This window comes from Mustelus asterias, chromosome 11 (assembly GCF_964213995.1).
Source record: "Mustelus asterias chromosome 11, sMusAst1.hap1.1, whole genome shotgun sequence".
In the NCBI taxonomy this organism is placed as follows: Eukaryota; Metazoa; Chordata; class Chondrichthyes; order Carcharhiniformes; family Triakidae; genus Mustelus; species Mustelus asterias.
Genome location: NC_135811.1, coordinates 22391361 through 22417524, shown reverse-complemented (window position 1 = coordinate 22417524; position 26164 = coordinate 22391361). Strand labels below are relative to the sequence as shown.

General features: G+C 46.4%; 1 pseudogene; it reads left to right on the top strand.

The window, feature by feature from the left end:
* The first annotated feature begins 553 nt into the window (after nucleotides 1-553).
* Nucleotides 554-26164, top strand: part of LOC144500855 (programmed cell death protein 2-like) — a 39809-nt pseudogene continuing 14198 nt past the window's right edge.

The following is a 26164-nucleotide window of genomic DNA, read 5'->3' as shown; positions in this document are numbered from 1 at the left end:
TCGAATGAAGCACACAAAGAGTTGTTATTCGACCCAGGACAAAGAGAAACAAACACACTGGTAAACGCACGATATTCTCCATGACAGTGGGGAGGGACTATCCTGGGTATATATCCAGGCACATTGCATTGTCTGAGTATAGATGAAACTGGAAAATCAGCAGGGTCAGTAAAGGACTCTTGTCAAATTTTCTTACACTCTTTGATGCTTTGAAGTATGGTCATTTGAAGAGCTGAATTTGAGGCCCCTCCGGCTGTTCTAAAAGACAGATAAAAATCCCACTGTACCAGCAGAGGAATAGATATACATATCAGTAAATTTTGCTAGGTCACGCACTATCAGCAGGACCTCATTGCAGGAAATGTGAGTTTTAAAATTGGGTGCCTAATCTGTAATTGGGCAAACAATCTGTAATAATGAGGTGACCTAGCTTCTGTGTTTGGGGCAATTTCTGCTCATCTAGTGCTAGAATGCAGATAAACAATTTAATAATTTTCAACAATGGAGGCATCAAGAGAGGTAGTGGCGAGTCAGAGCTGGGTGGCATGTGAAAATGAATGCTGTACTTTCAGATGATGTTACCCAGGGACAACATGTAGATGAGAAATGGGGAGCCGGAGAGGTTAAGGATGGATCTTTGGAGGACACCAAAGTAATGTTGCACAAGCAGGAAGAGAATCAATCATCTCAATGGGAGCAGACAGGTTGTGAGGATGAAGTGTCACAGTCACATAGGATGACATTTATGAGAAACAGGAGTGTGGCCAGAAAATGCCCAGGTTAAAAATATAATTTATTTTTAATTATTTCTTTGTGGGCCAGAAGGAGGACAATTTCTCCCCCAGGACCCAGGAAATCTTGATTCTTCCGTGCACTGGGCATTCCCTGACATTCTCCAATCAAATCCTGCAGACCCTCCTCTTTACCTATTGCTGAAGTCCATTCCTGCAGGTTGCCAGCAGCAGCTTTACTGATATTCCACTCACAGCTGCTGGCCAGCTGGTGATTCCACTCTGTTCAGATAGGAATTCACACGGCAATGAAGTCTGGGGTTTAACATCTCCAGACCACATGTGATGCCATCACACGAGCTTCCCAAATGCCTGATTTCCATTCACTACTCCATACACCTCCTTTATGTTCTGATTTTAAATCAGGGTTTTGATATCTGTAGTCTATCAGAGAGACTACAGATATCACCACCAGAGAGACCGATTTAAAAAGATAAAAAATGTTAAAATAATTCTTACCCACATTTATCATTCTGTTTATTGAAGAATGTTAAATTGAAAGCATATTTAAAGTATGCATTCTGGTAGAGTACGCATGAGTGCACTCTGTAATGAGGTTGGGACGTATTGTTAGAGATCTATATGTCTCAAGTAGGATTTTATACAGGTGGGGCAGGCAATCTTGCAATTTTACTTCTAGCAATCTGAAACTTTGATATATTTTGAATTGCAATCCCATTGTTTTGGATGATTTAAAAATATATATATATCAATGTTACTCTGCCAGCGTTACCTCTTTAGTTTAACTGGGGTGAGGAACCACAATTGTGCATCCCTATACACCTACAGGTGAACACATTTGCAAAGCAGTATGTTATATGAAGTCGATTTAGGATCATTTCTGACAGTGATATCAGACCTTGACAATGCCCAAAGAGATGAGACTGGCTGCATTGAAGGTACATTTTTTTCTCTTTTTAAAAAATTTATTAGTCACAAGTAAGGCTTACATTAACACTGCAATGAAGTTACTGTACAATTCCCCTAGTTGCCACAGTCAGGCGCCTGTTCGGGTCAATGCACCAAATTCCACAATCTGCCCGGGATTCGAACCCGGGTCCCCAGAACTTCAGTTGAGTTTTTGGGTTCATAGTCTAGCGATAATACCACTAGGCCATTGCCTTCCCTTACAATAGTGACTAAATTTAAAATGTCCTCATTGGCTATAAAGCGCTTTGGGACATCCTGCAACAATGAAAAGTGTTATGTAAATGCAAGTTCTTTCTTTATATAATGGCTGCACTTTCTAGAAGAAAAATAAATCAAGACTGAACAAATTTGTTTTTCTTTCTGTCCCTGTGGGTGTGGGGGGCAGCTGACATTAACTTTAGATCAAAATGAATCTTCTCCATTCTTCATTACCATGTGCTGGTGTTCCAATATGTAACATTGTCCTGCAATTGAACACTATATTATAAGTGTGGCCTCACTAAGGTTCTATAAAGCTGCAACATGTCTTGCCAATTTTTAAACTCAATGCCCTGGCCGATGAAGGCAAGCATGCTGTATGCCTTCTTGACTACCTTCTCCACCTGCGTTGCCATTGTACATCCAGATCCCTCTGCCTATCAATACTCTTAAGTGTTCTGCCATTTACTGGGTAAATGGATAGAGGATTGGCTGACTGGCAGAAGACAGAGAATGGGTAAAGGGGTCTTTTTCAGGATGGCAGCCAGTGATCAGTGGTGTGCCTCAGAGGTCGGGTGCTGGGACCACAACTTCTCACAATATACATTAACAATTTGGAGGAAGGAACTGAAGGCGCTGTTGCTAAGTTTGCATATGATACAAAGATATGTAGAGGGACAGATAGTATTGAGGAAGCCGGAGGCTGCAGAAGGACTTGGACAGGTTAGGAGAGTGGGCAAATAAGTGGCAGATGGAATACAATGTGGAAAAGTGTGAGGTTATGCACTTTGGAAGGAAGAATGGAGATATAGACTATTTTCTAAATGGGAGATGTTTAGTAAATCAGAAACACAAAGGGACTTGGGAGTCATTGTTCAAGATTCTGTTAAGGTAAACGTGCAGGTTCAGTGGGCAGTTAGGAAGGCAAATGCAATGTTAGCATTCATGTTCAGAGGGCTAGAATACAAGAGCAGGGATGTACTTCTGAGGCTGTATAAGGCTCTGGTCAGACCCCATTTGGAATAATGTGAGCAGTTTTGGGCCTCATATCTAAGGAAGGATGTACTGGCCTTGGAAAAGATCCAGCGGAGGTTCACAAGAATGATCCCTGGAATGAAGAACTTGTCGTATGAGGAACGATTGAGGACTCTGGGTCTGTACTCGTTGGCGTTTAGAAGGATAAGGGGGGATCTTATTGGAACTTACAGGATACTGCGAGGCCTGGATAGAATGGACGTGGAGAGGACATTTCCACTGGTGGGAAAATCTAGAACCAGAGGACACAACCTCAGGCTAAAGGGACAATCCTTTAAAACAGAGATGAGGAGGAATTTCTTCAGCCAGAGAGTGGTGAATCTGTGGAACTCTTTGCCGCAGAATGCTGTGGAGGCCAGGTCATTGAGTGTCTTTAAGACAGAGATAGACAGGTTCTTGATTAATAAGAGGATCAGGGGTCATGGGGAAAAGGCAGGAGAATGGGGATGAGAAAAATATCAGCCATGATTGAATGGCAGAGCAGACTTGATGGGCTGAATGGCCTAATTCTGCTTCTATGTCTTATGGTCTTATGGTCTTATTCTCCTTCACTGGTAGTGCAAAACTCCCCCACCCCTTTTAATCCCTCTCTATCCCGCCTGAAACATCTGTATCCTGGAATGTTAAGCTGCCAATCCTGTCCTTCCCTTAACCAAATTTTTGTAATAGCAATAACATCATAATTCCAAGTCCTAATCCAAGCTCTAAATTCATCTGCCTTACCTGTTACACTTCTTGCTTTGAAACAAATGCACTTCAGTCCACCAGACCCTCTTTGATTAGTAACCACATCCTGCCTGCTGTTTCTCTGAGTCTTACTGGCCCTACTCTCTGGTTCCCCTTCAGTTAATTCACCTTTGCTTTTGTTCCCACCCCCTGCCAAACGAGTTTATATCCTCCCGTGTGACACTAGCAAACTTCCCGGCCAGAATATTTATGCCCCTTCAGTTTAGATGCAACCCGTCCTTCTTGTACAGGTGCCATCTGCCCCGGAAGAGACCCCAATGGTCCAGATATCTGAAACCCTCCCTCCTACACCAGCTGTTTAGCCATGTGTTGAGCTGCACTATCTTCCTATTCCTAACCTCACTGGTACGTGGCACAGGGAATAATCCTGAGATTACAACCCCAGAGGTCCTGCTTTTTAACTTTCTACCTAACTCCCTAAACTGCTGCTGCAGGACCTCATCACTCTTTCTCCCTATGTCGTTAATACCAATATGTACCACTTCAGAATGCTTTCTACCCATTCAGAGGCATCCTGGACTCTGGCCCCAGGGAGGCAACATACCATCCTCGAGTCTCGTTCACGTCCACAGCAGTGCCTATCTGCACCCCTAACTATAGAGTCCCCTATAACTATTGCTCTAGTGCTCTTTGTTCCTCCCTGCTTAACAACAGAACCAGCCATGGTGCCACCACTTTGGCTTCTGCTGCTGTTATCCTCTGATCGGCCATCCCCCGCAACAGTATCCAAAATGGTATACTTGTTAGAGAAGGGGACGTCCACAGGGGATTCCTGCACTGACAGCCTGCTCCTTCTAGCGGTCACATCTATCTGCCTGCACCTTGGGTGTGACCACATCTCTAAAGCTCCTATCTATGACGCTTTCCGCCACCTTCATGCTCCTAACTGCATCCAACTGCTGCTCCAACCTATCCATGCGGTCTGTAAGGAGCTGCAATTGGGTACACTTCCGGCAGGTGTAGTCATCTGAGATGCTGGAAGCGTCACAGATCTCCCACGTTTCACAAGTGCAGCACTTAACCCCACTGACCGACATTTTGAGCTCCAATTAAATTATTTAAGAACATTTGTAAAACTCTTACCTTCACTTTTACCTGCTCACAGTGGCTGTTTTGTTTTTGGTTAGAGGAGGAGGGAGGGAGGGAAACACTAATGTAGTGTTTCGGCTTACTGCTCCTTGACAACAGATTTTCTGCTTCCCACTTCTTAGTAGATGTTGCTGGGCCGACTTCAAGTTCAAGATAAGGGGGGAAAGGTTCAGTAGAGATGTGCGGGGGAAGTTTTTTTACACAGAGGGTGGTGGGGACCTGGAATACACTGCCAAGTGAGGTGGTTGAGGCAGATATGTTAGCGACATTTAAGACTTATCTGGATAGACACATGAACAGATGGGGAATAGAGGGATATAAGTGGTTGGTTTAGATAGGATAATGTGATCGGCACAGACTTGCAGGGCCGAAGGGCCTGTTCCTGTGCTGTGTTGTTCTTTGTTCTTTTTTTTCTTTGCAATGAAGTTACTGTGACAATCCCCTAGTCACCACACTCTGGATCCTGTTCGGGTACATTAAGGGAGAATTTTAGCATGGCCAATGCACCTAACCAGCACGTCTTTCAGACTGTGGGAGGAAACTGGAGCACCTGGAGGAAACCCACACAGACACGGGGAGAACGTGCAGGTTCCATACAGACAGTGACTCAAGCCGGGAATTGAACCCGGGTCCCTAACTCTGTGTGGCAGCAATGCTAACCACTGTGCCACCGGTCCACCCTGTGATAATTGTGTAGGCAGAGAAGTAAAATAGATAATTGGGTGAGGAATCCATATTGATTGAATGATAAATCAGACAGTATCCATGTGGAATGAAGATTCAATTTGCACTGGTATATTTTTGTTTACCAAAATCCTGAGTCTGAAGTTGATAATTCGATGTTTCATTCAGAGTGAGGGTTCGGTATCAGCTCTGGATTGGTGGTATGACTCATGCCTTTTGAGGTAGAGGTTTACGGGTACAAGTCCAACTCAAAATGCTTTGGCGCAAAATCCATACTGACACCTCAGAGAAGTACAAGGAGAGTGCTGCACTGTTGGAGATGCTGTTTGTCATTAAACTGTTAGTTTAAGGTCATGTTTGAGCAGTCAACTCAGGAGGTAAAAGATCTCATGGCATGACTTGAAAAAGAGCAGGGAAATTGTCTCGACCAGCGTCATGTAAAACAAATTATTTGGACATTGAGCTCACTGCTCTTTGTGGAGCATTTCTGCGTGCAAGTTGGCAGCCACCTCCATTACAATGACGACTGCACATCAGAAATACTTAATTGACTGATGAATCACTTTGGGACATCTTAAGGTGCTATATAAATGCAATCTTTTCTCAATGGGCTGACCCATCTGACTGCATGGACAACATTTTTCACAGAGCTTTTCACTTCTGCTGCAGTATTTCTGAAACAGTGGAACCCAAACTTTTCACTGTCGTGTCAAGTGTAGTTTAAGGGTATTCACCATAGCAGAGGTTAATGTGAGATGGGAAACAGTACCACCTACACTATGATGTGGAAAGGCACATGATGGACCGCGTACAGTAGTCCTCTAGCAGAAGCCACCATGGATATTGTACCGAGTCAGGACTATACACAAGAGATGTATATTGTTCTGCGTAACCAATCAACATTACTGTTTAACCATACAAGCCTCCAAAGCTATTAGTGAGACACTGAGCAAACCCGTAGAACTCAGTGGCAGCTACTAAATGAACCCAGAATCAAAGAAGCTGGTGACGGATGCTGGAGTCTGAAACAAAATCTAAAGAAACAGCAATCAGCCCCCACTGAAGTGCACCCGAACTAAAGACTCAAGTGAAGATCGAAAGATGTGCAGGTTAGGTTAATTGGCCATGCTAAATTGCCCCTTAGTGTCATGGGGATTAGCAGGGTAAATACATGGGGTTCTGCGGATAGGGCCAGGCCACCCTGTTGACAGTGCAGACTTGGTGGGCCGAATGATCCCTTTCTGCAGTGTAGGGCTTCTATTCTATCCTGTTCTGTTCTATCACTTAGAAGAAAAATCCACTGTGAAGTTAAAGGAATCCACCAGAGCACATGGAGGTCCATTATGAATCCCCATCAATTGCAGAGTCAAAAGACCTAGCACGGGTGGGCAAATATTCAGTTCTAATGCTAAACTATCCTTTAAAAGTCTTCAGGCTACCAATCAGTCAGAGCGGTCTGTTTCATCAATCACCACAGCCAGTACGGTTGAAAAAAAATAGACATTTTAAAACGATGTCCAGAGCCAAGAATTATCTTTCAATTAGTTTCCCACACTCTGAAAATGCAGCAGCTGGCCCAAACCTTTAAATCAAAGATTTGCTGCAAGCAATCGGTCCATTTGAAATCGGGCTTGCGATCATGGTGGGAGTTTGCCAAAACCTGACAAGCATGGGAAAAAGTTTTTAAAAATCTTTAAAAGTGGAACGACACCTTAGTGCCCTGTGCTAAAAGACAGCCATGAATAATAAATCAACACCACCAGATCAATTTGAGCTGATACAAGCACCAAACCAGATGCAAAACTGAGTGTTACAGAAAAGCAATAGGAAATTAGAAAAAGTCTAACTTAAAAGTATTAAGTTTGCTTTTAAAGTCTAACAATACTTTTTTTGGTGAACTTGCTGATGAAGTAATCCTAATTCAAGGCATTGATGAAGCCCCAGCCAACTCTGATGAGATATTAAAAGCCTTTGACAAATATTTAATCTACAAGTGGTGGAGCATGCAGGGAGATATAATACCCCCAATAAAGCAACAAAATGGCAAACGATTATACCCAAACAAACCACATAAGGACTATGTCATTGCAATGAAGTGCACAAAGCAAAGAGGTTGGTGCAGAAGAAGGAGGTTGCTGAGGACCAGCTGGAAGGGTTAAACACAGATCTTTTTGAAAAGGCTGACGTATTATCCAACTGCGACAGCAGGTTGCAGTGCTAAACCTGTTGCTCTGATCAAAGGGAAAGTCATTGAGCATTCCAAGCTGTGAGCAGATAATTAAGCCCTCAATAGCACGATTACAGAACTGAAACAAGCAAAAACTTCACCAGAGATAGACCGGGTAACAGTGAAACCAAAATTAAGGACAAAGACAAATCTCTGCTACAGGCAGAGAATGAAAGACAAAAATAAGATTGAAAAGCGTTCATATCAAAGGTAAATTAGAAGATTTGAAACACAAGATAAGAGCAAAGTACAAGAATACATCTGAAAACGTATGATAAATTAAAATCTTAATTGACCCAAACTGGTCAAAATCTTAAATAACAAATTTCTCAGGTGTCATAGCAATACAAGGAAGCTTTGTATGAAACAAAAGATTGAATTTTGTAAAGAATGCAATAAGTAAAAATCTAAACTGTATGCAGAGCCAATATTTATCTCCAGAAAAGCACAAAGATGAAATACCAATTCTGAATTCCGTTATTGGCAAATTGAAGGGGGAGTTGGAAGAACTCAACTAGAAATACAGCCAGGCACCGCAGCAAGCAGAAGATGTATTTGAGGAACTCGCTGCCCTGAAAAAACATGAGTTAAGAAAGATGTGGAATACTATTTCAGAAAAAGCTGTGTTGGCATCATTAGTGATGACAAAGCAATGCACTGAAGCACAGGATGAGATGGCAAAAGTTGATCAAGAAAATAAAGAACAACTGATAACCCTTCAAAATCAAATGCAAAACATAAGAACATAAGAAATAGGAGCAGGAGTAGGCCATCTAGCCCCTCAAGCCTGCTCCGCCATTCAATAAGATCATGGCTGATCTGATAGTGGGTTCAGTTCCACTTACCTGCCCGCTCCCCATAGCCCTTAATTCCCTTAATGGTTAAAAATCTAACTTAAACACATTTAACGAGGTAGCCTCAATTGCTTCATCGGGCAGAGAATTCCAAAGATTCACTACCCTCTGGGAGAAGAAGTTCCTCCTCAACTCTGTTCTAAACTGACTCCCCCGTATTTTGAGGCTATGCCCCCCAGTTCTTGTTTCCATTGTAAGTGGAAATAGCCTCGCTGCTTCTACCCTGTCTAGCCCCTTCATTATCTTATATGTCTCTATAAGATCTCCCCTCAACCTTCTAAACTCCAATGAGTACAAGCCCAGTCTACTCAATCTCTCCTCATAAGCTAGCCCCCTCATCTCTGGAATCAACCTGGTGAACCTTCTCTGTACCCCCTCCAAAGCTAATATATCCTTTCTTAAATAAGGGGACCAAAATTGTACACAGTACTCTAGGTGCGGCCTCACCAGTACCGTGTACAGTTGCCGCATGACCTCCCTACTTTTATACTCCATCCCTCTCGCGATAAAGGCCAACATTCCATTTGCCTTCTTGATTACCTGCTGCGCCTGCAAACTGAGTTTTTGTGATTCATGCACAAGGACCCCGAGGTCCCTCTGCATAGTAGCATGTTGTAATTTTTCACCGTTTAAATAATAGTCCATTTTACCATTATTCCTTCCAAAGTGGATAAATTATTCCTTCGAAAAGTGGTACATAACCCTTCAGTATCAAGAAGAAATAAAGACTGTGGAACGGAGGAACATCAGAACGAAGTTGAGGAGATTCTGTTAAATTACAAGGAAATCCAACAGGAAATAACTGAGCTCTGCAAAGAAAAGCCTGAGCTTCAAACACTCTAAGATTCCTTCATATCACAGTTTGTTCTTCTGGAAAATTACAAAAAGAGGCAGAATGTATTTAATGTCACCCTGAAAGAACTGAAGAGCCGGTTTGCACAGAAGACTAAGCAATGGTCTATATTGCAGGAGGAAGCCAAGAAAGATTGTGCAGAGCTCAAAAGGCAAAGTGAAAAGTCAAAGGAGGAAAATGCCAGGCTGCAATCAGACATCCTGGCATTGAGAGAAGAAATACAGTTACAGCACATTCCTGTTGAAGAGTTGGAGACAATAAAAATATTACTGTACAACACAGTTTTGAAACAGCGGGGGCGGGGGATGGTGGGGGGGGGGGAGGTGAAGAATGATTGTGTTCAGGAGCAACTAAGCGTAGAAAATTTGCAGCTTCAATTCAACAGTGCGAAAAAGAGTTCTCTGCAACTTCTGCAACATAACCAAGTGAAAGTAAAATTCTGACAGAGGAGCAGGAAGAGTCACAGAAACAATTAGCAGAAGTGCAAGTGTAGATTGTGAGCATGAAGAATTCCACAGGAGGAATTAAGCTCTGCAAAGGGAACACTGTTCAGTGCCGAGGACCGGTGTTCATGGACGAGAGATGAGATTCTAATGGAAAAGCGAGACTTGGTGAGAACCCTAGACTGTCACTCAGATAATAACCTTGTGGAAGCAGGTTCAACAAAAAGATCTTTAATTAGAACTTGATGAATTTCAAGTGTCAGAAGTCTCTATTAAGTATTGTGGAAATTGCCTGGAGCAGGAGAATAAATTGCGGGTGAATCAAAATGGTTGATTGAGGGCAGAATTAACAAGCAAACTGCTGAAATTCTTGAACTTTGATCCAACCTAAAGATGATGAAAAATGAGATAAAGGCAAAACACCGCGGATGCTAGAATCTGAAATAAGAGCAGAAAGAAATTGGAAAATCTCAGCAGGTCTGACAGCACCTGTGGAGAGAGAATACAGCCAATGTTTCGAGTCTGGATGACCCTTTGTCAAAAAGATGAGATGAAAGATGAGATGTACAGTATGAAAGAGCAAGTCCAGACTTTAAAAGCAGAAGAAGGAACAGATTGAAGATCTAACGAGTGAATTGGATGAGTCTAAGTAGCAGTCAGTGACCATGGAAGGAAGATTTCAAAAGGAACTGAATGCCCAGGTGAAGTTGTTATGCAGATTCAGAAGAAAACTCTGAAACAAAGACAGTTGAGTTCACCGGAGCAATTGTTGAGTTGAATGTAAAGATACATAAGCTGGAAAAAGAATTGGAAAATAAGGGAGTAAACAGAGTTCGGGTGAAATTGTGAAACAAGCGTAAATGAAGGCTTCATTTTTGAAACGTCAACTTGCAGCAATATCATGGTGGACCCAATGGAAAAAAAAGCACCAGAGTCCACTCTATGAATGAATGGAGTGAACATTTCCTCTGGATGGAACAGGACATATCCATGAAGTCCAGACAAATATGTTTTCCTGTATTGGCTGCTCCCAGGTGAACTAATAGCGCTAGGTACAATAAGGAGAAATTCAACTCCAATGAGCGCAAAAAGGATATGAGGTGGAGATAACCAAGTGACCTAAGCACTCAATAGTATGATTTTAACTCCAAACCAAGAAAATCAGCTTCAGAATATTAATTATAATTTAAGAGGTAGCACCATACATTGTTACACATTTTACTGCATTTGATGGTTTGAGCTATAAGGAAAGGCTGGATAGACTTGGACATTTTTTCCCTGAAACATAGGAGGCTTAGGGTGATCTGATAGAGGTCCATAAAATAGAGGGACATAGATAAGGTAGATAGTCAACATTTTCCCCAAAGCTAAAGGAGTCTAAAACTATAGGGGGATTGGTTTAAGGTGAACAGGGAGAGATACAAAAGTGTCCAGAGGTGCAATTTTTTCACACAGAGGGTCTGGAATGAGCTGTCAGAGGTAGTAGTAAAGGTGGGTGCAATTTTATCTTTGAAAAAGCATTAGACAGTTACATGTGTAAGATTGGTATAGAGGGATATGGGCTAAACGCGGGCAATTGGGACTAGCTTAATGGTAAAAACTGGACGGCATGGACAAGTTAGGCCAAAGGGCCTGTTCCATGCTGTAAAACCTCTATGACTCTAAATATGTACCATACAAAGCCAACCCCAATACAGCTTTACACAAATCCAATACTTTAGAAATGATTTATTGTTTCTACTAGCTATACCATCAACCGGTATTAATATTAAATGTATTATTATTTTAAATTCATGTTACATTATTGAGTGCCTTCAAATGCAAATCAAGATGGAATTCAGTAACTCACCAATGACTTGATTTTCGGAAATAGCTTGGAAATGTAATTTTAGACCAGCAAAGGGTACAAGCAAAACAAAACAATGGGCGGCACGGTAGCACAGTGGTTAGCACTGCTGCTTCACAGCTCCAGGGACCTGGGTTCGATTCCCGGCTGGGGTCACTGTCTGTGTGGAGTTTGCACATTCTCCTCGTGTCTGCGTGGGTTTCCTCCGGGTGCTCCGGTTTCCTCCCACAGTCCAAAGATGTGCGGGATAGGTTGATTGGCCATGCTAAAATTGCCCCTTAGTGTCCTGGGATGCGTAGATTAGAGGGATTAGCGGGTAAAATATGTAGGGATATGGGGGTAGGGCCTGGGTGGGATTGTGGTCGGTGCAGACTCGATGGGCCAAATGGCCTCTTTCTGTACTGTAGGGTTTCTATGATTTCTATGAATATTCAAAACCATTGTTTTTTTTTAATATGCGCCCACCAACAGCATACATTATTTTAGGAAAGTACAGCTGCATACTTATAACTACAATCACTGTTAGCAATAACTGATGTGAGGCACACAGCAACAAAGAATTTCCATGCAGAATCCAACTAACAAAATAAACTTGCTCACAAGCGACAGAAATTATGAAATGTGGTCACAGCAAAATGAGTAATTACTGCATAATTAGCTGTTAATTAGTAGAACCTCTGAGCAAGATATGTTTGTGGTATCAGTGTCAGTACTGGTTCATTTGCATATCAACAATTAATTGAACAATGTTATTAAAAAATGGGTTCAACTTGCTGATGGAAGTTTATTGCTGACAAATGGAAGTAGAGATGTCTCAAACCCGGCTTGGAACTGTGATTTTCTATTCCTGCTGTTATGAGAAATCATGTCTTTGAGTGGAATGTTAAGTTGGTTAAAGAGAGATTGATAAATTTGTATAAAGTAATGAAATATGAATATCAGTATAGCATCGCTGTTCAAACAGGAGAAAGCACACAGTGTTAATAATATCAGGCCAAAAAACTGAACACCTTAATGAATATTTGCTCCTCCTTGCCCTATTTTCCTGTATTGGCTGCTCCCAGGTGAACTAACAGCCCTAGGTATGAGACTATAAAAAGCTATCTGAAAGTGCCGCTTTGTGTGTCTCTCTGCTCATCTCCCTCTTTCTTTCATTTTGTTTGTTTCTCATACCTTGTCTCCTTCAACTGAGTCCCTCTTTCTTCTGCAAATCTCCCATTCACTGTGTACACTCAACACAGATTGCTGTACTGTTTGAATACACATGTACCTTCTTTGTTGTTAAAAACCCAGAAAATGGTGTAGAAAATGGTATCTACATATATTGTGGTTAGAAGTGAGTGCAAAGCCTAAGGGCGGAATTTTACAAAAAAGATTCTAAGCCTTCAACGAGCGAGAAAATGGGAAAGTTTCAGACTCACCTTTTTGGGTGAGTTTGAAAATGCAATTTTATGGCACTTGTGCAATAAAAGTGCCAGGATGTGATTATTGCCAGCTGTGCAGGGGATGGGAGTGGGTATTATGTAGGGCCTCAACTTGCCGGGAGTGCCGGCTGTTGAGCTCTAGGGGCGCTAGTAGTGAGAGATCTCCTGCCTCACCCCTCCACCTGTCCCGGGGATATCAGGACCCCCCCAGTAGACATCAGGATCCCCCCACAAACATGGTCACCCTCCCCCCTACCCCACCCCGCAGATTTCCCTCCCTGCCTCTGTAATCGCTGATCGCCCCCCCCACACCCCCGCAGAGATCCATCTCACTTCCCCTCCTACTGATTGCCCCCTGTCAGAGTTCTCCCCACCCCCACCCTAGCAGAGTTCCCTCCCTCCCACTCCTGCAGAGCTCCTCACTTGTCTCCACTCCCTGTCTTGGCTCCGCCCTCACTCTGGCTCCACCCTCACTCTGGCTCCGCCCTCACTCTAGCTCTGCCCTCACTCTGAGCAGTGCCAGGGTGCCCGGTGGGCAAGGCAGGTACTGCTAGGCTGGCACTGCCCCATGGGCACCACCCGGCCCTGCCCCATACCACCCAGGGGCTCAATGGCTTCTGATTCCCCCCGGCGAGGCCATCACGTCTGGTCCTCATTAATGGGGATCATACGTGATTCTTGTAAGGGTGAATCTCGACCAGTAAGGTGGTAAAGGTAAGTGAGCTTGGACAATAGCGTCCTGGGCTTGTTAGTGGCATGCAAATTGTTATTAGTATTTAAATTGGCTTTGTGCCCTTTTGTAAAACAGTGTCGGTACAATCGGGGGAGACAAAAGATTGGGCACGAACCTGATTTTTTGCCTTCTGCCTGATCCTACCACCTCACCTTGCTGGAAGGAGGGCGGGATGAGGTCATAAGATCACAGTCTAAGTGGGAAGTTGCCGTATCGATCCTTTGGTCGGAACTTTCCAGCTGTTCTGGCTACCCACGTCACGGGTGTCCGGGTGGCAAGGGGATGCGTTCAACGTGAAACCCTGTTGACAATGGTGGGACCAGAAGATCCCACCACCAACCAATGGTGGGCCATCTCTGCTGCTGCGAGGAAATTCCAGCCGTATATCGCACGTGGATGAGTTATAAACTGGTGACTCAGGTTATATGTGGCTTAATCCTGGCAGTAAAAAGTAGCCTGAACCACATTCTGATATAATTTGTTATTTATCTTATATATATATATCATATGGGAGTGAATAGTATGAATTTTATATAGCAGTGTAAATATTACATGTTGTAAACCATTTGTATAACCAATGGCATATAGTTTATACAAGTATCCTTTTCATGAAAAAAATGTAAGTTCTAAACTATATGTGCAATTCCAAAATCTTGTTAAATGACATGACCTCCAACAGGTACAAGACGGAAACACAGCTACAAAACTTCAGCCAATTCTAATACCTTCAAGTTCATCTTCCTGTTGGGAGAGCAGGATCTGTGAATTCACCCGTTAATGTTGTGCCTGGTATGTGTTCACCACACTGCCATCGTCACACATCAGATGTCATTATTCCCGGTATGAAACAGATGAGAAAAAGAGAGAAAGCCAGCCACTCATTTTCTGCTATATTTTCTAACTTTGATGACCTACCCTCTCCCCAAGGCTGCAGCCAGCAGTTTACAACCGATTCCCAACCTCCAGTAACTTCTCTCTGCAGCTATCCTCTAATTGGCTTCAAGTTGAGCCAATTTGAAATGCAACTGCATTTTACCTACATCAGATCATCATTAGCAGTGACTGATGTGAAGGGTACAGCAACAAAATATTAGCTTGTATTTTAACCTCTTCCCGTAGAAAATTCCCAGGCAAAAACAGGAACAAAACAACATGCAGTATTCAAAAAGAAATAGTTTGAGTACAGAGGCGACACATTAATAACAACTTGCATCTCTATAGCACATTTTAGGTAATAAAATCTCTCAAGGTATCTCACAGGAATATTATTAAATTAGATTTTACAATAAGCCACATAAGGAGATAAGAGACCAAAAGAGAAAATGTTGGAAAATCTCAGCAGGTCTGGCAGCATCTCGAAGGAGAGAAAAGAGCTGACATTTTGAATCCAGATGACCCTTTGTCAAAGCCCCAGCGCAGATTCCTGAGTTGTAGATGCTTGTAGTAAGGAGATATGAGGACAGTTGATAAAAAACTTGGTCAAAGAGGCAGGTTTCAAGTAGCCTCTTAAAGGAGGACACTGAGATAGAGAGGGGGAGGGATTTCCAGAGCTTAGGACTTTGGCAGCTTTTTGTAACCCATTTATAGGATAAAAACTGGCCATGGTTTATTGTCAATCCCTAATTGTCCTTGAGACGGCGTTTGCGAACTACATAAGCATACCCACAATGCTGTCAAGGGAAGGAGCTCCAGGTTTTAGACTCAGTAACAATGAAGGAACAGTGATATAAGGCAACAATCTTCTGCTCTCGCTGAGGCCTCATACTGCCCTCTTGCTATTAACCCAGCTGCCAGCAGGCCTGAGACCATGCAGCATCTACAACACGGGAACCTGTGCTGGTCGCTTGTTAACTCTGGTACAGGGAGCTGGATGGTGGTTTGCAGTGTTGTCCCTCGATCAAAGGCAGTTAGTGTCTGATCGAGGGGGTTGACAATTGGGGGAGAGGCTCCTCCTGGGGCGGGAAATAACAGCCATGGGTGGCAGGGTCCAAGGTCTCTGAAGACCATGGCTGAGGGCCTCGGGAGCATGCTCGGGACACAGCGAGTTATTGCAGAGTGCCCCCAGACCGTGGTCCAGATGCAGAGGGCCATGGTGCAGATGATGTTGGGCCTTCAGGACTGGCAGCGCCAGGAGGGGCAGAGGTTTCTGGAGCTCACCCGGCTGCCCCTCCATGCCATGGAGTGTCCTGGGGGCCCACGGGCACCCTGACGGAGGAGGAAAGAGGCCATTTCAGGGCCTCCCCCTAGGAGATGCCAGCCATCTCCAGCCCTTCCAAAGACCCCCTTCTTGATACTAGTGCATCTCATGGGCAGCGGACTGAACTGGGTGCCACGACTGAAAGCTGGTCTGGGCTCCCCAGGTCTCTGCCCTCCAAGGGACATTCGTGAAGGCATCAAAGGCAATGGGGCATGGAACACAGCAGACAACCTCCATCTCCAATGTGCAACCTGGGGAAATCACCTAGATGTATGAAAAAGAAGTTCTAGGGTCAACAAGAGGGCATGGGTGGTTAGGGATAGGGTAATATGCACTGTACAGGAGAATGATTAAAGGATACTGCACCCTAAAGCCACAACTTCTATGTCTGTGACCCGTCTCCCACAGAGAGTTTCATACCCCATCCGCACCCAGAGGGGCATAGAGTGTCGTACAGCACGGGAAGGTCCTCCAGCCCATCGAGTCTGCACCGGTGATAACTGCCACTTAATCCCATTTACGAGCACCTGTGCCATATCACTGAATGTCGTGGTATTCCAAGTGCTTGTCCAAATACTTTGTACTGGTTGTACGATAATCAGCCTCCACTACTGTCCTAAGCAGTGCATTCCAGCTCTGCTCCACCCGCTGAGTGCAAACTGTCGTCGCAAATTCTTTCTGTGACCCTGGCCCCTCATGCTAAAGCCATGAACCTCGTGGCTGCCCCTCAGCCAGGGGGGTCTGCCACACCCTAGTCACCCTGTCCATACCCCACGCACACTCACACACCTCAATCATGTCCTCCGTAGCCTTCTCTGTTCGAAAGAAAATAATCCAAACCCATTCCCATCTCTCCTTATGACACACTCGATCACTGCTTTGGAATATGCAATCAAATTCGTTAGGCCTGACCTCCCTCTGCCAAAGCCCTGCTGACTAACCCAAAGCACCCACACCGTTCCAAGTGGGGCCTGACGCTCACCATCTGAATCTTCTCTGACAGTTCCAACTGCTGATCTGCGACTCACCGGTCTGTAATCCCCCGGTTCATTCCCCGCTGACCCCCCCGAGCAGTCCCAGATATGAGGGCCATGGAGGCCTGCATGGACCGACAGCCTGGTATGGCATCCTCATCACCCACCTTACCCTGTGCCTGGCTTCCCCCTCCCCCCCCCCCCCCCCCCCCCCCCCCAATCCCTCCCCGGAGCATCAGGCTGCACGTTGGTGCCGCTGACCCTCACTCAGATACGGGCCTGGCGTCGGTGTGCAGTCAGAGGACTAGCAGGAGTCAGACTTCGGCAGCATCACAGCTTGTCTCATGGTGAGTCATCATCATCCTCCTGCCTGGACAACTCATTCGCTGACGCAACCAATCCAAGCCCATAACCTGGACGCATTGTCAATGAGACTCTTGGAGTGGGGGAGGGGGATGTGGACATGGGGTCTGGTAGGGGAGGTTGAATGCTCTCTGGGTGGCAGGGGAGGGGGGGAGTGGGTGGAGGTTGGAGGTGGGACACCACGCCTCCTGAGTGAAAAATTTTGCAGAAGTGAGGGTTTCCCTGGTACCCCTGGCATTATTATTCCAACCACTATTCATGTAAATTGAGTTTGTGTCTTTATATGCTCTGTTTGTGAACAGAATTCCCACTCACCTGAAGAAGGGGCTTAGAGCTCCAAAAGCTTGTGTGGCTTTTGCTACCAAATAAACCTGTTGGACTTTAACCTGGTGTTGTTAAACTTCTTACTGTGTTTACCCCAGTCCAATGCCGGCATCTCCACATCATGACTACCATTGACACCGCAAACTGCCAGCTCCAAGTGGAGAGGATCTCCAAGAAGATCGCGCATATCGACATAGACATCAAGTTTCTACAAAGATGCAAGAAAGCAGACAAGATACCGAAAGGACTACGGATCACGAATCCACTCAGGTCAACCTATAACACAGACTACGCTGAGAGACTTTGCCGTCGCACCTCTCACCCTCCTCAACCACCTCATACACCAACTCTACAGCAAACACCGCAGCCTGGAAACCAAGATAGAGTCCATATTCTCAACTTGCGCTCAGGATGCAGACCAGCTGCGAAACTCTGCCAAGCAGACGAAGCAAAGGAGCTACACCATCTACGTGCACACCAAGAACAGGAAACTTGAGAAACTCGGCATCTCCACCAGCAGCAACCAAGCCACCCCCCGTACCACAGTAGAAAACAGTACCACTGCAGGGAAGTCCATTGTCAACTTGTCCGACTACACACTTCAACCAGATGAAATCGAAGTTCTCAGCCGAGGGCTTAATTTTTGCCCCACCACCAAAATAGACCCCATCAGTCTCGCAGCAGACACAGAGGAATTCATCAGGCGAATGAGGCTGAGGGAGTTCTTCTACAAACCCCAAGAGGCCAACAATGAACATAATGAGACAGCCAATGAACCGGAACAGCCGACAGAGAGATCCGCAGTGCATCCGAAGAAGAAAGAGTCGAATTGGACTCCTCCGGAAGGCCGCTGCCCTCGACTTGACATGTATGCCCAAGCCGTCAGGAGGTGCGTCAACACCAAATTCATCAGCCTCACTCACAAGACAGCCCCGAACATCACCCAAGCACAACGTAACGCCATCCACGCTCTCAAGACCAACCGCAACATTGTCATCAAACCAGCAGACAAAGGAGGGGCCATCGTCATACTGAACAGAACGGATTACTGCAAAGAAGTGTACCGACAACTCAACAACGAGGAACACTACAGACAGTTACCTGCAGATCCGACCAAAGAACACACCCGTCAACTCAACACTCTGATCAAGACCTTTGATCCGGACTTTCAGAACACCCTCCGTGCTCTCATCCCACGTACTCCCCGCGTTGGAGATCTCTACTGCCTCCCGAAGATACACAAGGCAAACACACCCGGCCGTCCCATCGTGTCGGGCAATGGGACCCTGTGCGAGAACCTCTCCGGCTATGTCGAGGGCATCCTGAAACCCATTGTACAAAGAACCCCCAGCTTTTGTCGCGACACGACGGACTTCCTACAGAAACTCGGCACACATGGAGCAGTTGAACCAGGAGCGCTCCTCGTCACAATGGATGTCTCGGCACTCTACACCAGCATCCCCCATGACGATGGCATTGCTGCAACGGCCTCAGTGCTCAGCGCCAACAACTGCCAGTTTCCAGATTCAATTTTACATCTCATCCGCTTCATCCTGGACCACAATATCTTCACCTTCAACAACCAGTTCTTCATCCAGACACACGGAACAGCCATGGGGACCAAATTCGCACCTCAATATGCCAACATCTTCATGCACAGGTTCGAACAAGACTTCTTCACCGCACGGGACCTTCAACCGATGCTATACACTAGATACATCGATGACATTGTCTTCCTTTGGACTCATGGTGAACAATCACTGAAACAACTCTATGATGACATCAACAAGTTCCATCCCACCATCAGGCTCACCATAGACTACTCTCCGGAATCGGTTGCATTCTTGGACACACGCATCTCCATTAAGGACGGTCACCTCAGCACCTCACTGTACCGCAAGCCCACGGATAACCTCACGATGCTCCACTTCTCCAGCTTCCACCCTAAACACGTTAAAGAAGCCATCCCCTACGGACAAGCCCTCCGTATACACAGGATCTGCTCGGATGAGGAGGATCGCAACAGACACCTCCAGACGCTGAAAGATGCCCTCATAAGAACAGGATATGGCGCTCGACTCATTGATCAACAGTTCCAATGCGCCACAGCGAAAAACCGCACCGACCTCCTCAGAAGACAAACACGGGACACAGTGGACAGAGTACCCTTCGTTGTCCAGTACTTCCCCGGAGCGGAGAAGCTACGGCATCTCCTCCGGAGCCTTCAACATGTCATTGATGAAGACGAACATCTCGCCAAGGCCATCCCCACACCCCCACTACTTGCCTTCAAACAACCGCACAACCTCAAACAGACCATTGTCCGCAGCAAACTACCCAGCCTTCAGGAGAACAATGACCATGACACCACACAACCCTGCCACAGCAACCTCTGCAAGACGTGCCGGATCATCGACACAGATGCCATCATCTCACGTGAGAACACCATCCACCAGGTACACGGTACATACTCTTGCAATTTGGCCAACGTTGTCTACCTGATACGCTGCAAGAAAGGATGTCCCGAGGCATGGTACATTGGGGAAACTATGCAGACGCTGCGACAACGGATGAATGAACACCGCTCGACAATCACCAGGCAAGACTGTTCTCTTCCTGTTGGGGAGCACTTCAGCGGTCACGGGCATTCGGCCTCTGATATTCGGGTAAGCGTTCTCCAAGGCGGCCTTCGCGATACACGACAGCGCAGAGTCGCTGAGCAGAAACTGATAGCCAAGTTCCGCACACACGAGGACGGCCTCAACCGGGATATTGGGTTCATGTCACACTATTTGTAACCCCACAGTTGCCTAGACCTGCAGAATTTCACTGGCTGTCTTGTCTGGAGACAATACACATCTTTTTAGCCTGTCTTGATCCTCTCTCCACTCACATTGTTTCGTTTCTTAAACACTTGATTAGTTGTAAGTATTCGCATTCCAACCATTATTCATGTAAATTGAGTTTGTGTCTTTATATGCTCTGTTTGTGAACAGAATTCCCACTCATCTGAAGAAGGGGCTTAGAGCTCCGAAAGCTTGTGTGGCTTTTGCTACCAAATAAACCTGTTGGACTTTAACCTGGTGTTGTTAAACTTCTTACTGTGTTTACCCCAGTCCAACGCCGGCATCTCCACATCATGACCCCTGGCATGCCAGACCCTTCTCGCCACTGGTCCCCCATTCTTTGGCTCCTCTTCAGCCTTGTCCTCCACATCCTCCTGGTCCCTGGTCCCCCCCCTCCTCAGAGGAATCTGTATAGTCCTACTCCTCCAGAACGTCGCCCCCTTGCTGCGCCAGGCTGTGGAGCAGCAAGGGGGCAATCACCACAATGCGGGAGACCCCCTGGGAGCTGCACTGCAGAGCACTGCCAGAGTGGCCCAGACAGTGGAACCGCATCTTGAGCAGGCCAATACACCGCTCAATGATGGCCCGGGCGGCAGATGGAGCCTGTTTATAGTCAGTCTCTGCCTTGGTCTCAGGCCTCCGCACTGGCGTCATCAGCCATGTCCTCAGCGGGTAGTCCTTGGCCCCCATGAGTCATCCTGGCAGTCTGGTGTGGTCCTCGAAGACCCAAGGGATATCCACGTGCCCCAGGATGTAGCTGTCATGCACGCTCACTCGACAGCATGCACCTGCATGATGTTTAGTAGGTGGCATGATGGTGCAGTGGTTAGCAATGTTGCCTCACAGCCCCAGCGACCCAGATTTGATTCCCAGCTTGGGTCACTGTCTGTGTGGAATTTGCATGTTCTCCCTGCGTCTGTGTGGGTTTCCTCCGGGTGCTCTGGTTTCCCCCCACAGTCCAAAGATGTGCGGATTAGGTTGATTGGCCATGCTAAATTACTCCTGAGTGTTAAGGGGATGTCATGGGGATTAGCAGGATAAATATGTGGGGTTATGGCGATAGGGCCTGGGTGGGATTGTTATTGGTGCAGACTCAATGGGTCTGTACTATAGGCATTCTATGATTCAAGGTGATTGCACACAGTTTGGACATTCAGGAAGTGGAACCCCTTATGTATCTATAGCCTCCTACACATGAAGCATATTGGCGATGGCGGAAATTCCTGCAGCCCGAGCATCCTGTTGGGCCTGGCCCAGGTCAGAATGGATTTAGTGGGATGCTTGGGCGTACAGGGCATCCATGACCTCCCGGGTACGCTTGTGGGATGATGACTGGGAGATGCCACACAAGTCCACGCTTGAGCTCTGGAATGATCCAGTGACAAAGAAGTTCAGGGCTGCCGTGACCTTCATGGCCATTGGGAGCGGGTGTTCTCCTCCCCCGTGAGGTGCTAGGCCTGCGAGGCTGTGGCACAGGTATTGCACTGTCTCCATGCACAGACCAAGGAGTCTCCAGCGGCACACGGTGTCAGGCAGCTCACTGTAGGACGTGGCCTGTACAGCCAAGGTCTCCTCCGCCATCTTCATTCCCCCTCCTCGGGCCGAGTGGGCAATCCAGGCCCCAACCAGCAGCCCACTGTTGTCCTGGTGCAACCTCCATCCTGGGTTGGTCTTGCTGCAGGTGGCGACATCTGTCAGTCACTATAGCAGCAACAATGATAACTGCCAATAACCCCAACAACCCCAACACTCATGTTTCCTCTGGGGCAGTGGTGGGGGTGGAGGGGAGAGGAAGAGACAATCAGTAAGGTTATCTGTCTGGGGCCCCTCAATCCCTCCCAGCACCCCTTGTCCTCATGGAAGCTGACGACTCTACACCATCTCCAGTGCCATGTGCCACCTCAGTTGGCTGTCGACTTACCACATAATCACCTCAGCTAATGGCCTCCTAAATGGGTGTAACCTCCCTTCACATGATGCAGTATGATGCCTTCTGCATCCCCAGTCCTGTCGTGTGCTCACTAGTGTGAGGCACAAAGCTCCCCCCCACCCCGGATGGCCAACCCCCCAGATACTGACCCATAGTGGCAGACTGGGCTCAGCCCTTTGGCTCTCACATAGAGTATAATGGCGGTTGTGAGAAGGTCCTCATTGAAGAATCCGTGAAGCATAAGCCTGCGTGTGCCCACCTGGATGTATGGCGAAAACTGACTTCCAGACATGGCATCCAGGTCAGACAAATGTCCTGCCTTTCATGCAACGGGTGCCCAATGTAGGGAGCACTGCAGAATTTGCGCAGTGTGCAGAGCTGTGTTAACACCTGCCAAGCTCCCTTGATTGAGGCAACCTGGGGGCTAAACCTGGTGCTTGTAACTGTTGGTGGGGCCTGGGATGGAATGTCCGCGATAATCCACAGAGCCTTTCCAGCTGACAGGTGGCAGGGTGAATGGTGTGACACTGGTGGGGTTTGAACGCAATCTCATATGAGACCCCTCTTTCGGCGGGCAGGGAGAATGTGTGCCACACGAGCCCCAAACCAGCGGCGGCCCCCAGTCCAACTCACGCCCTACCCAAGCCCTGCGCCTATGAGGGCCCCCCCACCCAGCACCATGGCAAAGCTGACTTGCCCTCTCGCAAGCTAGAGGTTGGTGCTAAGCGGCACTCACCTCCGCGCTCGCGTTCATGACAATGGCACCTGAACCACACTTCAAAGGACCGGTAACGATTCAGGCCCGTGTGACAACCCGTCGGAGAGGTGGGAAGATTCCGGGAGGGGGAGGACAATCGATTACCGAACTCGCTAATGAGATTGAAATCCAGTCAATCTCATGCAAATTGGCCTCAAATCCAAGAAGGACATGATCTGCTTCACGGCAGTAGAAAAGGACCAGGACAATTGCAAACTGTTTGGCGCCGGGCGTGAAGTCGGTTTTTAGGCCATACACTATTTTCCAGGATTGGTGCGATCCGTGCCATGCACAGCAAGTTGGGAACTCCACCCCCAATAAATCTATGGACAAGCAACCTTAAGTTTTTCCAAGTTGCTGTCTAATATTGACACTGATTACGAGTAAAAGAGGATTCTCGTTGACTGCGTTACAAAAAATATCACGAGCTCACAACACATTCCCACAGACATCTCAAGAGATAGCTATCCCTATCAATAGCTTTCAATCTCACTCTGTTCTTTCTCCTCTCTTCTTGAGATAACAGCTCATTTTTGCATTAACAACAAGGACACGTGGCTGTTCGAGGGTAAATCCACATCTGGCATGTGGGAGTCTTTTAAGGAGCAGTCGATAGGACTGCAGGACAGGCACGTGCCTGTAAAGAGGAAGGATAGGAAAGGTAGGATTCGAGAGCCGTGGATAACCAGTGAAATTGTGGGTCTAATCAAAAAGAAAAAAGAGGCATACATGAGGTCCAGGCAGCTAAAAACAGATGGAGCATTGGAGGAATACAGAGAAAGTAGAAAAGAACTCAAACAGGGAGTTAGAAGGGCAAAAAGGGGTCACGAAATGTCCTTGGCAGACAGGATTAAGGAGAATCCTAAGGCATTTTATACATACGTTAGGAGCAAGAGTGTTGTTAGGGAAAGAATCAGACCTCTCAGGGACAAAGGAGGGGAATTATGCTTAGAACCAAAGGAAGTAGGTGAGATCCTAAATGAATACTTTGCATCAGTATTCACAAAGGAGAGGGACATGTTGACTGGTAGTGTCTCAGAGAGATGTGTTGACCCGTGAACAAAAATCTCAATTACAAGGGAGGAAGTGTTAGGTTTTTTAGGAAACATTAAGACAGACAAATCCCCAGGGCCAGATGACATCTATCCTAGACTCCTCAGGGAGGCAAGAGATGAAATTGCTGGGCCTCTAACAGAAATCTTTGTCTCTTCGCTGGACACAGGTGAGGTCCCAGAGGATTGGAGGATAGCAGATGTGGTCCCGTTATTTAAGAAGGGGAGCAAGGATAACCCGGATAATTATAGGCCGATGAGCTTGACGTCCGTGGTAAGGAAATTGTTGGAGAAGATTCTTAGAGATGGGATATATGCGCATTTAGAACTGAATAATCTCATTAGCGATAGACAGCATGGTTTTGTACGAGGGAGGTCATGCCTCACAAATTTGGTTGAGTTTTTTGAGGAGGTGACAAAAACGATTGACGAGGGAAGGGCCGTGGATGTCGTCCATATGGATTTTAGTAAAGCGTTTGACAAGGTCCCTCATGGCAGGCTGGTGCAAAAGGTTAAATCTCACGAGATAAAAGGTGAGCTAGCTAGATGGGTGGAGAACTGGCTTAGTCATAGAAGACAGAGGGTAACAGTGGAGAGGTCTTTTTCCGGTTGGAGGTCTGTGACTAGTGGTGTTCTGCAGGGCTCTGTACTGGGACCTCTGCTTTTTGTGATATATATAAATGATTTGGAGGAAGATATAGCTGGTGTGATCAGTAAGTTTGCGGACAACACAAAGATTGCTGGAGTTGCGGATAGTGATGAATATTGTCAGAGAATACAGCAGGATATAGATAGGCTGGAACATTGGGCGGAGAAATGGCAGATGGAAATTAATCCAGATAAATGCGAAGTGATGCATTTCGGTAGATCTAATGTAAGGGGGAGCTATACAATAAATGGCAGAACCATCAGGAGTATAGACACACAGAGGGACCTGGGTGTACAAGTCCACAGATCCTTAAAGGTGGCAGCACAGGTGGAGAGGGTGGTGAAGAAGACATATGGCATGCTTGCCTTTATTGGACGGGGCATAGAATATAAAAGTTGGCATATGATGTTGCGGCTGTATAGAACGTTGGTTAGGCTACATTTGGAATACTGCGTCCAGTTCTGGTCGCCACACTACCAGAAGGATGTGGAGGCTTTGGAGAGAGTACAGAAAAGGTTTACCAGGATGTTGCCTGGTATGGAGGGTCTTAGCTATGAGGAGAGATTGGTAAACTGGGGATGTTCTCCCTGGAAAGACGGAGGATGAGGGGCTACCTAATAGAGGTGTATAAAATTATTAAGGGTATAGATAGGGTAAACAGTGGGAAGCTTTTTCCCAGGTCGGAGGTGACGAACACAAGGGGTCACAGGTTCAAGGTGAGGGGGTCAAGGTTCAACACAGACGTCAGGGGGACGTATTTTACACAGAGGGTGGTGGGGGCCTGGAATGCACTCCCAAGCAAGGTGACTGAGGCGGACACACTGGGATCGTTTAAGACTTATCTAGATAGCCACATGAACAGACTGGGAATAGAGGGATACAAACGAATGGTCTAGTTGGGCACATGAGCGGTGCAGGCTTGGAGGGCCGAAGGGCCTGTTCCTGTGCTGTATTGTTCTTTGTTCTTCTTTTGTGTGATAGTGCACCTGCCTGGAGTCAACAGACAACCAAAATCAGTGCATTTTCTTGCAGAAGAGCAGCTATAGCCAAGGTGAGGGGTCTTTTAACTCTTGCAATGCCTGATCTCCCAAAATATGTCCATTAATCTACATTCTTACGGCAACTAGGAATATCTAGAAGCATAGCTGCATATTGGATGGACAGAGTGATAGTCTTGAGTCTTGGCCCTAGCCCCCGCAACGGAAAAAAGCAAGTTAG